Source organism: Giraffa tippelskirchi, chromosome 12 (assembly GCF_054371585.1).
Source record: "Giraffa tippelskirchi isolate mGirTip1 chromosome 12, T2T-mGirTip1v1.2.pri, whole genome shotgun sequence".
Classification (NCBI taxonomy): domain Eukaryota; kingdom Metazoa; phylum Chordata; class Mammalia; order Artiodactyla; family Giraffidae; genus Giraffa; species Giraffa tippelskirchi.
In genome coordinates this window covers 38,460,068-38,477,900 of record NC_137286.1, presented here as the reverse complement: position 1 = coordinate 38,477,900, position 17,833 = coordinate 38,460,068, and the positions used below count along the sequence as shown (strand labels likewise).

Here is a 17,833-nt window from a genome sequence, read left to right as displayed (position 1 = left end):
CTGAAATTGTAACCCTTTTATGATAGGATGATTTAGCTTTAGTTTTTCATATTATGAAACTACAGAATATCTTAAATATGTTTCCTGATAGATCTAGGGCAGCAAATCCCTTCTGGATATTTTTCTCTGAAATTACACTGAAAGAAATAAACAGCTGTCAGGCGGATGCAGGCTAAATCGTTAGATTGCTGACTCAGTGCTCTGGAAGTTACAGTGTGTCCTGGAATGCAAGTCACTTGCTCTGATATTCAAGTACTCTCTTTTTTGGGGAAGGTTAACAGAAATTAGTTGAGGGAGGCTGAAAAGAGGACAGGAGAATAACTGGCAAATGCATGGACTACTAACAACCAGGATTCTAGCTGTACAGGCAGATAGTCAAATGAACAGGTCACATGGAAAATATGAGTCATGCCTCATTTTGGATGTCAAAAGCCTGGTGTTAACAATGGTTCTCTTTACAGGCTTCTCTCTCCATGGGATTCTCCAGGCAAGAATACTAGACTGGGTTGCCATGCCCTTTTCCAGGAGATCTTCCCAACTGAGGGATCGAACCCGCGTCTCCTGTGTCTTCTGCATTGGCAGGCAGATTCTTTACCACTTGTGCCACCTGGAAAGCCCCCATTAAAGTTGCTGAATTATATATTTCTTTGTTGCTTGGTCTTGTTTTCCCCTGTAAGACCCTATAAAACAGTTGTAATGAAAACAGTATTTTACAAACACAAAACCAGTGCATTTTATCCTTAAGTCATATTTCATTTCAACCTCTCTCATCTTGATGCAGAGTCAAGAGGCTTGCTAGCCGGGGCAGAGAGCTCACATGTGCCCTCTTTGGCCTGATGCTAGGCTTGAAATAAGGCTTTGTGCGTTTGGTTGACTCATTGAGCAGCCATTCGAATGGCCTAGTCCCGACTTGGAACTTAAACCATCTCCCAGAGTGATGAGAGAAGAGGGTCCTTCTGTCTGTCTCTGCTGGGCCTCAGGGCTTTCTTCAGTCCAGTGAGAGGAAGCTCTCAAAGAAGAGATGTGAAGGGAGCTCCTCCTTTCTGAAGGAGGGTGCTACAAGAGAGCAAGAAGGGTCTGGCCACGTGGTCAGTGTGATGTGGGTGTCAAGCTCCAGCAGGAACGTGTGAAGAATACAGGGGATCTACAAGGGGGCTGCTGGGTGGGGTCCCGTGGGCCCACGTGAGGAGCCCCAGCTTCCTGAGGAGTCCTGAGCCCAGAGCTCAGCTGAACAGTTTGCCGGTCCCCACTCCGGTGGCTACCCGGAGTCTTGGTGGTGGGGTGAGGCCAGGCTGCAGGGGCCCTGAAGGAGTCACAGGGAAGATAATGCAGGCTCTTGGAGGAGCTCAGCCAGAGAGATGGGGGAGAAGCTGGGTCTATCGGGGCCACGCCTCCCCTGTGGAAACCTGCAGCCTCCCCCAGTCCTCAGCTCTCAAGCCATCAGGGAGCTCAGTGCCCACACAGCCAGGAGTACCCAAGAGAAGGACCGTCTCACACTTAGACACTTGGACACATGGAACCAGGAGGCTCGCCCATGCTCAGCAACAAATGAAAGACCCGTTTGTCTCTGAGCTTTAAACCTGATGAACCATTTAGTCGGGTTTGTTGGTGTGTTTGCTCTGTTGCCCTGAGAGGTACTTGAGGAAGGTGGGACGTTATGTAAACACAACGAGAAACAACATTTTCTCTGCACATCCCGGCTGTGGCCTGCATCGCTGCAGGTAGGCTACAGGTTGAGGGGAAGCACACATGTGTGCACACACTCACAGCTGGTGTAACAGCATATGAGAGTGAGTGTGAGCTGCAGAGCAAAGCACACACAGCCTTCTCCACGTGGCTCTCTCCGGCCTGGTGGTTCCTCCTGGGTCTCACAGCGGCCTTCTGCAGGAGGGGGCCTGGACATCCTGCCTACATCCCTTACACTGGAGCTTGTGGCACCACTGCAGGAGAACCTCCACACACCATGCCTTTTTTTTCTTTTTAAACCACTTTATTGATGTATGATTGATATGCCAAAAGCTGTATATTTAATATATGCAAATTGATGAAATGGAGATAGCTCTATATCTATTAAACTATCACCACAATCAAGGCCTTTAGCTCCTCTTTTTTAATTAATTAATTACTTATTTATTTTTGGCTGTGCTGGGTCTTCATTGCTGTGCAAAGGCTTTCTCTAGCTGCAGGAAGTGGGAGCTACTCTTCATTGCAGTGTGTGGCCTTCTTATTGTAGTGGCTTCTCTTGTTGTGGCACGTGGGCTCAGTAGTTGTGGAGCAAGGCTTGGCTGACCAGGGATGGAACTCGAATCCCCTGCGTTAGCAGGCGGATTCTTAACCATTGGATCACCAGGGAAGTCCCTTTTTAAAAAATTATTATTTTATATTGAAGTATAGTTGATTGACAATGATATGTTAGTTTCAGGTGCACAGCAAAGTGATTCAGTTCTAATAAACAGGTATCTATTCTTTTTGAAGTTATTTCCCCGTTTAGGTTATTATAAAATATTGAGCAATTCCCCACACACCACTTTATAAGAAGTTTCACCAGGGCAGGGAGCTTCTGGTTCTTGAAGCCAAGTTGGCCTCAGTGCGGCCAGTTCTCACCCAGAAGAAGAGAGCCCTACCAGGCCTGGGGCCCTGAACCATCACCTGCTTCCAGCGTTCGGGGAATATTGTGTCGGGGGACTGGTCAGCCACCCACAAGTGAGCATCTTCATGTGAACACATGATTATGGGCGCTTCAAACACATGATGTTACTTATGTAACTAACTTTTTATCAGATGAAGTGTTTACCCATCTTACAGTTGTTGGAGGATAGCTATCCCAGTGTGGTGAGGGGGGAATTGGAGTATGAACACAGTGGAACTGCCCCTCTTGGGCACTGGAGATTGTTCCCATCTTCTTGGCTCCCCCAGGCCCCCAGGATGAACAAACCTTCCCCAGACTGAATGGCACTGGCCCTGCAAAACCCCTCCAGGAGTTTCCCAACTCAAACTTAATATGGAAGCTTGAAAAGCTACACATTATTGTCATAATTATATTGTGTTGAATATACTTATTGCCGTATCCAATAGTTCATCCTTTTGTTTTCAACTAGTCTCTGAAACCACAGTTGTGAAGGCCTCTTTTCTACCACACTGAGTTGATTCGAGTTTTCCTTATCTTCAAAAATGTCTTGGGACTTCCCTGCTGGTCCAGCTAAGATTCCGAGCTTCTAATGCAGGGGGCTCAGGTTTGATCCCTGGAGAGGGAAATGGCAGTATTCTTGCCTAGAGAATTCCATGGACAGAGAAGCCTGGTGGGCTACAGTCCTTGGGGTCTCAAAGAGTCAGACACAACTGAGTGACTGAGCATAAGGAACAAGATTCCACATGCTGCAACTAAGAGTTCAATGCCATAACAAAGATCGGAAAGATCTACATCCCCTCCAACAAAGATCTGCATCCCCTCACTAAGACCTGGTGCAGACAAATAAATAAATACTTTTTAAAAATAGAAATAAATAAATCTCTTTTAAAAATGTCTCACTTCATTTTTCTCTTTTCTGATTTTTCTTTCAGAATATCAATGGATACAGACTCTGAAGGACTTCCTGAATTCTTCCCCATTGAGCTCATCCTCTGTTGAGAGATTGACCACTACTTGATGAAATATGGTACCAGCGTGGGCCTCTCTTTCCTCTGGAAAATTCCAAAGGCAGCCAAAATTCTGAAAAGATGCGCTAAAACACACAGGCAAGGCCAACTGTTCCAGACTACAAATTCAAAAAGATGTTCAAAGAACTGATCGCCTGAGGTCTCTGGCATGGGCTCAGCATCTATCTCCAAAGGGGTTGGCCATATATCTTCATGGGGCTCTCTTGGCATTTTGGGTGGGGCAGTTCTTTGTTCAGAACTATTGCACACATTATCAGATAGCATCCTGGGCCTTCGGGCACCAAATGGTGGTAGAATTTCCCTGTTGTCATGGCAACCATGCTGACTCTAAATGTTTCTGAATCCCCCTAGAAGGAAGTCTCTCCTCCAACTGAGATCCATTAGCTCTTCCTAAAAAGTATGAGCAAATGATTCTAGAGTTCTTCATTTAGATAGAATTTCACGTTTGCAATCAAGTCTTTAAAAACATGAAATTCTAATTAAACAAAGGTCTCTGGAATCATCATTGGTACGTCTTAGACAGAGCTAATGGATCTCAGTTGGAGAAGAGTCTTTGGGCCTCCCAGGTGGCATTAGTGGAAAAGAACCCACCTGCCAATGCAGGAGACATAAGAGATGTGGGTTCGATCCCTGGGTCGGGAAGATCCCCTAGAGGAGGGCACAGCAACCCACTCCAGTATTCTTGCCTGGAGAATCCCATGGACAGAGGAGCCTGGAGGTCTACAGTCCATGGGATCACAAAGAGTAGGACACGACTGAAGCGAATCAGCACACATGCAATCAAGCCCTTAGATCAAAATCTACATTTTAAAACTCAATGAACTAGTAGAACGAAGGGCTCTAATGGGAATCATGTTTGTCTCCCACTGCCCTTAGTTTTTCAGTCTTTCTACATTAAGTGCGTCCTCACAGAAGCAGCACTAGCATCATCTGAGAGCTCATGAGAAATACAAACTCTCCTGAATCAAAACCTGTATTTTTGACAAAATCCCCATTTAATCCATATGCACCTTAAATTTTGAGACACAGTGCTTTAGCGAATGCCCTGGACAGTCTTGTGACAGCTCTTGTAATTAGACTTTTCCCCACTCAGGGGTATAAATGATTTGGATCCCAACCCTCAATGTTATATAAATAGTTCCCATTTACACTTTGATGTTGTGATGGGATCAGCTACATCTTTACCAAAAAAACCACTGTGCTCCTCACCAGCGTGGTCTCCAACCACATCAACTAAGCACTCTCTCTCTTTTTTAAAAGGTTTATTTATTTAGTTTTCTATTTTGGTTGTGGTGGGTCTTCGTTGCTGTACGAGGGCTTTCTCTAGTTGCCACCAGTGGAGGCTACTCTTCATTGTGGTTCCTGGACTTCTTGTTGCTGTGGCTTCTCTTGTTGCAGAGCACAGACTTAGTAGTTAAGGCTCACAGACTATCTAGAGCCCGGGCTTGGTAGTTGTGGCATACAGTCTTAGTTGCTCTGTGGCATGTGGGATCTTCCCAGACCAGGGATCCAAGCAGTGTCCCTTGCATTGCAAGGTGGATTCTTAACCACTGGACCACTAGGGAAGTCCTAAACGGTCTTATAATTATGAGAAAGCCAGAATATCAGGTGATCTCAAATATTCCTCTTGCAGTCTATGATAATATGTTTCTTTTCCATTATGGTTTTTTGTTTTTTAACATTTATTGAGCTGTGCCTGGTCTTGGTTGCAGCACATAGGAATCTTCGATCTTTGTTGTGACATGTGGAGTCTTTAGTTGCTGCATGCAGGATCTTTTTTAGTTGAGGTATGTGAAGTTTAGTTGTGGTATGTGGGATCTAGTTCCCTAACCAGGGATTGAACCCCACTCCCTACACTGGAAGTGTAGGGTCTTAGCTACTGGACCATGAGGGAAATCCCTCCACTTATTTATTATAGGATATTTAATACAGTTTCCTGTGCTATACAGTAGGTCTTCGTCATTTACCTATTGTATATATAGTAGTATGTATCTGCTAATCACCAACCTCCTAATTTATCCCTCCCTACTTCCCCCTTGGCAACCACAAGTCTGTTCTCTGTTTGTGAATCTGTTTGTTTTGTAAATAAATTCATTTATGTCATATTTTAGATCTCGCATGTAAGTGATATCATATACTATCTGTCTGCTATTGGTCATCTGTATGTCTTCTTTAGAGAAATATCTGTTTAGATCTTCTGCCCATTTTTGATAGGGTTGTTTGGATTTTTTTTTATATTGAGTTGTGTGACCTGTTTATTTTGGAAATTAATCCCTTGTCTGTAGAATAATCTGAAAATATTTCCTCCCATTCAGTAGGTTGTCTTTTCATTTTGTTGATGGCTTCTGTTGCTGTTCAAAAGCTTTTAAGTTTAATTAGGTCCCATACACGTATTTTTGCTTTTATTTCCATTACTCTAGGAGAGGGATCTATAAAAAGATACTGCTTCAATGTCAAAGAATGTTATGCCTCTGCTTTCCTGTAGGTTCATTTCCTTTTTGTTACACTATGGTTTTTTTCTTAAGTGTTAAGATCCATTTGTTTTATTTTAAATTAGAGTATAGTTGACTATTAATAACAATGCTGTGTTAGTTTCATATGTACAGCAAAGTGATTCAATTATTCATATACATGTGTCTATTCTTTTTCTAGTTCTTTTCCCATTTAGGTTATTACAGAATATTGAGCAGAGTTCCCCGTGTGGTACAGTAAACCTTTATTGGTACCCATTTTAAATATAGTAGCACGTACACGTCATTTCCTTTTGAGAGAGCTATGGAATGGACTCCTGCTGCTTCCCTTGGACACCTCTGTGTTGGGAAATAAACATGAGGCAGACACTACAGGCACAGCACTGGAGGACTGGAGTGCCTGGATTAAGCCAACCTTGAAGCCTGAAGCAGTCCTTCCAGGAATAGGACAGAGGTATCTAGCAGACGAGGTTAGGTTAGGAGGCAGTGACATGAGAGCTGTAACTGTAAACACAAAGCCATTTCAATCCAACTCTAGTGGGCTTGCAGGCTTCTGGTTAACAAAAGTAAAGTTATTTCTGATGTATAGCAAGTTATAGTTTAAAAAGTACTCTCACATTCAGGTCTTGTTTGACAGTGACTGTGCAAGGCAAACCCTCCACCCTGCTGGACAATGAGGAATGGAAAACACCGTGGGGGAAGCTTTGGTCCAAGGCCACGCATCTCGTAAGAGGCAGTACTGGCACCTGACTGAAGTGTGCTTCCGAACCAAGGTTACATTCCCTGACTTTCCTGTGAACCCTAGGCTGCTGGTTTCCAGGCATTTGTACCCACAAACATGCAGGGGACATCCCTGGTGGTCCAGTGGTTAGAACTCCATGCTGCCAATGCAGGGGGCCCAGGTTCAATCCCTGGTCAGGGAACTAGATCCCTCACTACAGCTAAGATCTGCTACAACTAAGATCTGGCACAGTCAAGTAAGTAAATAAATAAAAATTTAAACAAACAAACAAACAAACAAACATGTACTGAAGGCCCATGCTGCCTCCAGAGCAGCAGGACCAGAAATCCCTGGACAGGCAGGAAGTAGGAACTGACAGGAAGATCCCCATTGGGATACAGCTACTGCCACCAGAACAGCATGACCTCTAATCCCTGCCCCTGCCCCCTACCCTTGCATCCAGTCCTCAAGATTCAGTGTTAACATGTAGCCTCCAGGCTGCACTGAGGCAGGAGACAAGGACCCAGTGCCCCTTATCTGATGGAAGACCCCCCAAGACAGACATTAGGGTGCGATGCTAGGGAGCCCCAAGTGGCCTATGTCCCACCAATCGCTAAGGCTCCTGCCATCCCCAAAACTCTGGTGGCAAATACAATGAATACACTTTAGCAACCTCCTTCCTCTGGAGAGTTCTCTTTCTTTTAAAAATAATACTTCAACTGATTTAAAGAGAATTCAGTCTGGAGAATCCCAGGGATGGGGGAGCCTGGTGGGCTGCCATCTATGGGGTCGCACAGAGTCGGACACGACTAAAGCGACTTAGCAGTAGCAGCAGTCTGAAACATGAGAGCAGAGTTGACGATGGGTTCAGGGAGCTGACCTCAATCAAAAGTTAGGAGAAAGACACGTGCAATAGGATCCTTGGGCTCAAACTTAGTCCCAGAGCTTCAGCTCATTTAGAGGCACACTAGGCATTGCACACACTCTTTTGCTTCTGCACAAGCCCCGGCACGCCACAATGGTGTTGTCTCCTTTTGTTTTTAATCCTTCATTTATTTTTAGATCCTAAAGCACAAAACAGAACTCAAGAAGTGTGAATTTACTTGAACCAAACTGTGAAAAGGTTTCAGCCTCTAAAAAATGCAGCTACAGAATTCACAACAGTTTTAATTATAACACACTAAATTAATACAGTAAAGCAACTCCACTCTGAGGTTGAAATCTCTATTTTTATCTCCAAGCAAATAACAGACCAGAAGGGAAAGTTACTACATCGTGAGTGGATTGTTGGATCTAAGCGTTAACAACTTCTTTGACATTATTTTGTACTGCAATGCTGAAGAAAATCATTTACCTGCAAATATGACTGTAAATAGGCTGAGTAAAAAATGTAAGATTTTTTAGAAGAGATTTTCTTCCCACAGGCAAAGAAAAAATAAGCACATAAAAAACACTGCTCTGCAAATTGTGCTCTCTCCATACAATGGAAGATTATTCAGCCTTAAAAAGGAAGTAAATTCTGACACAAGCAACAACATGGATGAACCTAGGGAACATTATGCTGAGTAAAGCAAGCCAGTCACAAAAAGACAACCACTGAAGCCCATGTGCCCTAGAACCTGAGCGCCACAACAAGAGACACCACTGCAGTGAGAAGCCCACACACCACAACTAGCCAGTAGCCCCTGCTCTCTGCAACTAGAGAAAAGTCCGCATAGCAATGAAAACCCAACACAGCCAAAAATAAATAAACAAATAAAATTATTTTTAAAAAGACAACCTATTGAATGAGAAAAAATAATTGGAAATGATATGATTAACAAGGGGTTAATATCCAAAATTTACAAACAGTTTCCACGGCTCAATTAAAATAAAAAAAAAAAAAACCCAAAGAACCCAATTAAAAAATGAGTTGAAGGCCTGAACAGACATTTTTCCAAAGACAGATGGCCAACAGGCACAGGAAAAGATACTTAACATCACCAATCATCAGAGAAATGCACATCAAAATCACAATGCGATGTCACCACACATCTGTCAGAATGACTATCATCAAAAAGACCACACATAATAAGTGCTGGTGAGGATGTGGAGAAACCCCTACACTGTTGGTGGGGATGTAAACTGGTATAGTCACTGTGGAAAACAGTATGGAGTTTCCTCAAAAAGCTAAAACTACCATGTGACCCAGCAATTCCACCTTGGCCATACATTGGAAGAAAATGAAAACACTAACTTAAAAAGATGCATACACCCCAATGTTCATTGCAACACTATTTACAATAGCCAAGATTTGGAAGCAACCTAAGTGTCCATCAACAGATGAGTGGATAAAGAAGATGTGATTTATATATATTTATATATATTTGGGCTTCCCAGGTGTCTAAACAGCAACGTATCTGCCTGAAATTCAGGAAATGCGGGTTCGATCCCTGGGTTGGGAAGATACCCTGGAAAAGGAAATAGCAACCTATTCCTGTATTCTTGCCCGGGAAATCCCATGGACAGAGGAGCCTGGCAGGCCATGGTCCATGGGGTCACAGAGTCAGACATGACTGGGTGACTAAACAACAACAAAATGCATGCATATATATATATAGTGGAAATACTACTTAGCCATAAAAAAAATGAAATCTTACCATTTATAAACTTGGATTGACTTGGAGCATATTATGCTTAGTGAAATGTCAGACAAAGAAAGATAAATACAGTACATTATCACTTATATGTGGAATCCAAAAAATAAAATAAATAAATGAATGTAGCAAAAGAGAGATAAACTCATGGACATAAGGAACAAACTAGTGGTTACCAGTGGGAAGGAGAAAGAGGGGAGGGGCAAAGCAGGAGTTGGGGAAGAGCTACCAACTACTATGTACAAAATAAATGAGGACTTCCCTTACAGTCCAGTGGATAAGACTCTGCTCCCAATGCAGGGGGCCTGAGTTCAATCCCTGGTCAGGGAACTAGATCCAGCATGCTACAATTAAAGATCCCACATGCCACAACAAACTCCCAGTTCAGCCAAATAAATAAATAAATATTAAAAAATAAAACAAAATATCTCTTTAAAAAATAAAATAATATAAAGTACAAGGCTATATTGTATGGCACAAAGAATATAGCTAATATTTTATAACAACTTTAAAGTTGTTATATCATCTATAAAAAATATTGAACTAGTATATTTATATACCTGAAACTAATATAATGTTATAAATCAATTATACTACAGTTAAAAAAATGGTTAAAATGGTAATTTTTTTCTTTTTGTCAGAGTACTCTTTATTTTTATTTTATTGAAGTATAGTTGATTTACAGTGTTGTGTTAATTTCTGTTGTGCAGCAAAATGATTCAGTTATACATACATATACATTCTTTTTCACTGTGGTTTATCTAGAATATTGAGTATAGTTCCCTGTGCTCTATAGTAGGTCCTTGTTGTTTTTCCATCCTATATATAATAGTTTACATCTGCTAATCCCAAACTCCCAATCCATCCCTCTTCCACACCCTCCCTCTTGGCAACCACAAGTCTGTTCTCTATGTCTGTGAGTCTGTTTCTGTTTCATAGATAAGGTCATTTGTGTCATATTTTAGATTCCACATATAGGTGATATTTGTATTTCCTTGCCATACTTCACTTAGTATGATAATCTCTAGATCCATCCATGTTGCTGCAGATGGCCTTATTTCATTCTTTTTTATGGCTGAGGAGTATTCCACATGAGATGGCAAATTTTCTGTTACATACAATTTTACCACAATAGAAATTTGAAAACAAAAGAAAACAAAAGCCCCCTACTGCTCTGAAGTATTTTTAAAGTATAATTCTCCTCTTGACTTTCAGAGGAGCCCTTAGAGACTCTTCCTTTCTCCCTCTTCACAGTCACCAGGGCCTAGCACTCAGGTCCCTGCAGTCACCGCCGCAGCTGGGCTCTAGGGACCGTGGGATCCAGGAAGACAGCGCCCTGGGCATGGTGGGCTGGGGCCATGGTGGGGGCTGCCAGTTAGAAAAGCCTAGGGCATGCTGCCCCACATGCCTGCCCTCCGCCTCACTTCCCTGCTCTTCCCACATCAGAAATGTCTGCGGGCCGAATGCCTTCTCCGTACATGAGGTCACATTATAGAACCCTTGTAAGAAAGGGACAGCAAAGCGAGGAGGAGGCAACAGACGTTGAGGTTCACTCACTTCACTTTCAAAGCAGCCCCCACTGCAGATGAGGAAACAGGTGCACAGAGGTGGTGAAGAGCCTTGCAGGGGACCATGCTTCACCCCAGCTCTGTCTGACTTGAAACTTTGAATTACATCATAATAACTTCTGAAAGAAAGGGTTAGAGAACCGCTGATGGAAAATGTCCACCTCGACCAGGCAGAAGGATAACCACTTGCCTGAATTGTCTCACAATAGGACATCTGGATAAAGAACGCTCGATGCTGCCACGAAAACTAACCTGGAAGAATTTGGGAGGGGCTGAAAGGAGGAGGACATGCTAGCCCATAATATATCCTAGCAACCTCCCAGAATATTTTGTGCTTGAGTTCATCTTGGCCAAGAGAGGCCTGCACCACCAGGAAGGACCCTGAGTCACCAAGTATGGACCAAACAAGATGACTGGCCAAGACAACCCAAAATCGAACCCATCACCATGAAACCTGAGACTGCAAGCCTTATGGCAGAGCGGTTCTCCTGGGTTCCCTGACCTGCTGCTCTCCTCCCAGGCGCCCCTTCCCAGTAAAGTCTCTTACTCTGTCAGCATGTGTGTCTCCTCAGACAATTCATTTCCGAGTGTTAGAGGAGAGCCCACTCTTGGGCCCTGGAGGTGGTCCCCTTCCTGCAACAAAAGAGTTGATCCTCAAATTTACAAAAAAATTTAACAAGCCACCCAAAGGACTTGTTTGGGAGATTCAGTGAAATGACTACACAAGAAGTTTTCCATCAAAGGCAGCCTCATTGAACACTTAAATTATGTTTTAACATAAACAGTTATTAAATTGCTTAAAGATGTTTCAGGGCTGAGTGGGTTAATTCTGTATGATGCATTCCTGATGAAAGGAAACATGGACGATTATTATTCATTATGAAGTGTAAAACAGGAGATTTCACAGCCAGTCAAACTGGAGTTTAGAACCGGGCCCTCTGGCACTTCCTCCTGCCACATGTGGGTCACAGCCATTCCCTTCTTCAGGTTTCTGCTGGTCTCTGAGCACCCTGAACCACCAGCTACAGGGCGCTGCCTGCCTGATCTAGCCAGGAACACCCCTGGGGAAGAGGCATCATCTTCCATGGAGCTTCCAAAACCCTGGGGCTTGTTGCCACGCCTGGCTTCACTTATTCTAAAGATTTATCAAGTCAACAAAAACACAGTAGAATCTTAGTGCTTGGCTTGGGGTTTGAAGATCAATGGCATCTACTATTGGAATGACCTTGGGGCTTTCCAACTGACTGATGGACTGACTGATTGTGGTGTGGATGCCCAAGGGTCCTCAGCTTGGCCCAGCTCTCTCTCTCTGTTGCTAATTCCACCCCTAGACTCTCAGCTGCCTCCCTGATCCTTGCCTCTCCATTCATACCATCTGGGACCTGAAGCTTGTCTGTCCCGCAGCCCCAGGACCTTGGCTTGGTAGCCTCCCCGTTGTCTCCTAGCAGGGTACGGCTGCCTTTTCTGGGTCAGGGCTGCACAAGGAACCACACAAAGTTTCCAGTTTTGTTGGTTACTTTTGTCCTACAAAGAGGACAGCGTCATATCCTTCGGTTTCATACTTCTGGAGGAGTAAATGACCTGCTTTTGTTGGCCGATTCAGGGAAGGGAATGGCAACCCACTCCAGTATTCTTCCCTGGGAAATCCCATGGACAGCAAAGCCTGGTGGACTCCAGTCCGAGAGCTCGCAAAGAGTCAGACATGACTGTGTGACTAACACACAATAATCATGGAACAGATAGTTCCTGTCTCAAAGACTTTTTCTGAACCAAACCACCCTTGTTTGATGCCTGTTTCCTCTGCAATGCCATGGGTGGCACCATCACAGGAGGCCTGGGTTCCTTCCTGCTTCCTAGAGAACTCATTGCCCTTTGCCTGACAAGTATCCTTCCTAGGATGGCTCCACCGTGATCGTCTTCTGAGGGTGCAGTGACAGGAAGAACATGAAATACTGATCCTGTTCCATTAAGTAATAAATTAGTTTCTTCCATATTCTCTTTGGCTGGAAACTTTACCCAACTTTAGACGTCTTTCTCTACTATGTAAAGAGCAAAAAGGATATGACGGATCCATCCAAATAGCCTGCTTCGAGCTGGAAACATCAGTGACCCCTCTGCTTACTGTCTTAGAAGGCTTAGTAGCTGATAAATGTTTCTTCCTCAAATAAACTGGAACACATGCAATCCCACAAAACCTGGGCCTGGGCTCATCATACAAGAATGTGGAGCTTCTCCATGTGTGTTGCTGGCCTGTCCCATAGAAGCTCAGAGTCAGGGGTAGAGTGGGGCGGAAAGGCCCAGCCAGGGTGGCTAGTTCCAGGAGAGGACCCTTGTCAGCTCCATATGTGACATCTCACTGCCAGAAGGGGGCTGGAGGTGCATTAGAGGAGTGCATACATACAAAATCAAAATACAATGAGCAAAGAAATGGAGACAGAGGAGAATGAAGGTAAAAAATTAAGATGAAGCCACGTTTTTCTCTTTGCCTCTTCGTATTTTGAGTTTTCTCTCTTTCCTTATTGGCCTGTAGGAGTTTCTTGTATATTCCAGGTCTGTGCTGCCCAGTGGGGTCATTATAGGTCCTGTGCGCCTGTTAGAATGACAATTAATTAAAGTACAGCTGCTCAGGCACACTGGCCTCATTTCAAGTGCTCAGTAGCCATTCATGGCTCTTGGCCAGAGCAAACCTGGAACATTCCCATTGCATGGAAAATCCTCTCGGATAGAGTCGTTCTGTCTATGAGCCCCTTGCCAATCTTATTCATTTCAAGTCTTCTTCCAGATGCTTGTTTCCTGCTAACTTTGACTAAGAGGCTTTCACAGGGTCACATATAGAGTTTTTATGTGGTCTTATCCATCCTACTTTGCCCTGTTGTTGGTAAATTGAGGCTCTTGTATGATCAGTCTTCTCCCTGAGGTCTCCAAGACATTTCCTTTGAGCTTTTTGCATCCACTTCATGGTTTTACTTTTTCTTGTCTTTTGCAAAAAATTTATTGGCATATAGTTGATTTACAATGTAGTGTTAGTTTCAGATGTACAGCAAAGTGAATTAGTTACACATATACATATATAGTGGAGGGCAGGGGAGCCTGGTGTGCTGCAGCCCATGGGATCGCAAAGAGTTGGACGCAACTTAGCTCGACTGAACAACAGCATAGCTATATCTATCTTTTTCTTTAAGATTCTTTCCCTATATAGGTCATTACAGAGTATTTAGTAAAGTTCCATGTGCTATACAGCAGGTCCTTGTTGGTTATCTATTTTATATATAATAGTGTTTATCAATCCCAGTCTCCCAGTTTATCCCTCCCTCCCTTCCCCTCTGGCAATCACTAAGTTTGTTTTCTACATCTGCGACTCTATTTTTGTTTTATAGATAAGTTCATTTGTACCCTTTTTTTTAGATTCTACATTTAAGTGATATCATATGATATTTGTCTTTCTCTGTCTAACTTAATTCACTCAGTATGACAATCTCGAGGGCCATTCATACTTTTCCTGTTTAGGTATTGACTCTAAAAGGACGTTGCCTATTTTGAGAGGGGTGGGTAGGGAGGAATCCATTTATTGAGACAGGTGTCCCAATCGCTGTTGCTAACACATGGGCTTCTCCCCGCTGGTCTGGGGGGCTGCTGCTCTCCCAAGCCCATCCCCAGACCTTTGTGTGGCTTGTGGGTCCATGGCTCTCTCAGCAGCTACATTCACCTCTTTGTTTTTCCAGAGCACACTGCCTTCTTGCTACAACTCTGTAGTGTAACTTCATGTGGAGAGCGTGCCTGAAACCCCTAGCTCTTCTTTTGCCAAAGTATCATAGCTATTCATGGACCCTACCCATCCACCCATGCACTTTAAAGTTCATTTTTTAAGTTCCTCAAATATATTTATGTGCGTACATGCTCAGTTGTGTCCGATTCTTTGTGACCCCATGGACTGTAGTCCACCAGGCTCCTCTGTCCATAAGATTCTCCAGACAAGAGTACTGGAGTGGGTTGCCATTTCCTACTCCAGGGGGATCTTCCCGACCCAGGGATCGAACCAGAGTCTCCTGTAGCACCTGCACTGGCAGGTGGATTCTTTACCATGAGCCACCTGGGAAGCCCCCAAATATATATGTATATAATATTATATATAAAAAACCAGCATCCACTAATGAAATACTCTCCTTTAATTTTCAAACAGTGTATGTATGGGGCAAGCTTTGAGATGTCCTTCTGAACCTCAGAACGAAGCTGCAAGTGTGAACAGTAATTCAAAGTCCACACCTGGAGTCTCGGTAGCCCTGGTGCACTTCGTTTCCAGAGCACTCTGCTTTTGGAGGCTCCTGATGCAGGCAGTGTGTTGCTATGGTAACAGTTACTTTTAGTTAGTACTTTTTATAGATTAAAGGGTTACACCCTGGAGTCGATGCCTGCAAAGGAGTCGATGCCTGCAAAGGAATAAATCCTAAGGCTGTGTGGTACTTCATCTAATGTAGATACTTAACAGCACAGAGGTGACCTAACCCACTAGCAATGGGAAATTTCAGCCTTTGTATTTGATGTGGATATACACTGTTACCAGGGCTACAATATTTTCTTCAAACTTTTTTTTTTTTTTTACAAAATACAAGTTAATCTTTTTTATCCAATGAAATATATCCATATTTAATAAGCTGTGGCAGAAATACGTGTGTGTCAGGAGTTTGCCCAGATGGCTGTTTTCTACCTGAGGCAGAATCCCCAGTTACTGGGGGAAATCAGAAGACATGAAGAAGAGTGTCTCCTGACATGACTGGGGGACCTCAGGGGCGCCAGGGGGAGAAGGGAGCAGGTGGGCCTGGGTCTGGACATAGCTCAGCCCTTTACTGCCTATGTAGGGTTGAGCTTCAGAAGATGTGGTTTCCCTATCTACAATGCAGACAGACATAATGCCTCAAAGAGATCCATGTCAAAGTTGCATGATATTCATATGAGGAATCTGAAAATACAACAAAGTAGTGAACACAACAAAAAAGAAGACTCACAGACACAGAGAACAAACTAATGGTTACCAGGGAGGTGGGGAAGAGGGAAGAGGGAGGGGCAATTCAAGGATAGGGCATTAGCAGGTGCAAACTTTCAGATATAAAATAAGCTACAAGGATGTATTGTACAAAATGGGGAATACTGCCAATATTTTAATAACTATAAATAGACTGTGATCTTTATAATAACTCTAAAATTGTGAATGACTATATGATACATCTAGGAGAAGGAAATAGCAACCCATTCCAGCATTCTTGCCTAAAGAATTCCGTGGACAGAGGAGCCTGGTGGGCTGCTGTCCATGGGGTTGCACAGCGTCAGACACGACTGAAGCAACTTAGCAGCAGCAGCAGCAGCATATGCTACATCTGGAACATATAGTATTGTATAGCTATGTGGGCTTCGCTCATGGCTCAGATGGTAAAGAATCTGTTTACAATATTGCTTCTATTGAACGTTTTTGGTGTTTTGGCCCCTGGCATTTGGAATCTTAGCTCCCATAAAAGTGATAAAACCTGCACCGCTTGCATTGAAAAGTGAAGTCTTAACCACTGGACAACCAGGGAAGTCCCCTCAAAATGCATTTATGAACCTTATCTCACTTGGCTCCCGAAAGAACTTTGTGAGCTAGAATCAGCAGGCATTAGTTACACCCTTGTCTAAAATCAGAAGAGACCCTTTCCAGAAAAGTAACAATTGCAGTGAAGGTGAAACAATTTTTTAGGCCTTATACTGTCTCAAAAAAAAAAAAAAGAAAGAAAAGAAAGAGGCTTCTTTTGTCTCTGTGGTTCAACAACACCGCCAAGGTCAGGCTTATGTTGGTTCTCTGGGAATCAAGAGGAAATTGCTGATAAACAGACATTCCCAGGAAGAATCTCTTAGACCTCTCAAGGGCAGTCGTGATTGTCTAGAAGACAGATCAGTTTACTCTGCAATGAAATGAACATGTCGTGGGCATGGTCAAAACAGGGTACTTCCCAATCTATGAGCTCTCCCAGGGCTCAGATGGGCATGGGTTGAGGGACACCTACCATGAATACAGCATCTAGATCTTCCCTGGTGGCTCAGACATTAAAGGATCTGCCTGCTAATGCAGGAGACCTGGGTTTGATCCCTGGCTTGGGAAGATACCCTGAAGAAGGAAATGGCAACCCACTCCAGTATTCTTGCCTGGGAAATCCCATGGACAGAGGAGCTTGGCAGGCTACAGTCCAGGGGGTCACAAAGAGTCAGACACGACTGAGCAACTAAACAATATCATCATCTGGGTCCCTGTGATCTCCATCTCAACTGTCCCATTGTGGCCCATGGTATTTCCACTCTTTGAGTCCTCTAGGGAGGAAGAGCTTCCCAAATGGCCCCCAATGATCCCCGCCTCCTGGTATTCATGACTTTGTGTGTATGGGCTGGACCACTGACTTAACTTTAATGAACAAAATACAGCAGAGGGAATGGGTTATCACTTTTGAGGAGAGGTTATGAAAGACTTCCCTCTTTTTCATATACTCTATCTTTCTGACTCTCCTCAAGTGTTTGCTCTGATAGAGTAAGAGGAAAATTCACATGGTAAGAGACTCTGGGCTGCTTCCAACTGTGTTGGTCACTAAGTTGTGTCCGACTCTTTGCGACCCTGTGGACTGTAGCCCACCAGGCTCCTCTGTCCATGGGATGCTCTAGGTAAGAATACTGGAGTGGTTTCCATTGCCTTCTTCAGGGAATCTTCCTGACCCAGATATCAAACCCAGGTCTTCTACATTGCAGGCAGATTCTTTACCA

At 43.7% G+C, this 17,833-nt stretch overlaps 1 protein-coding gene and 1 non-coding gene across 12 annotated transcripts in view; one reads left to right on the top strand and one right to left on the bottom strand.

Moving 5' to 3' along the window:
- The window catches only part of TJP1 (tight junction protein 1), a 338,414-nt gene that overhangs the window by 312,113 nt on the left and 8,468 nt on the right, over positions 1–17,833 (bottom strand). The gene's annotated exons all lie outside the window — the stretch shown is intronic.
- Positions 6,979–7,051, top strand: TRNAW-CCA (transfer RNA tryptophan (anticodon CCA)). Its single transcript has one exon. It is a non-coding gene; the product is annotated as a tRNA-Trp (tRNA).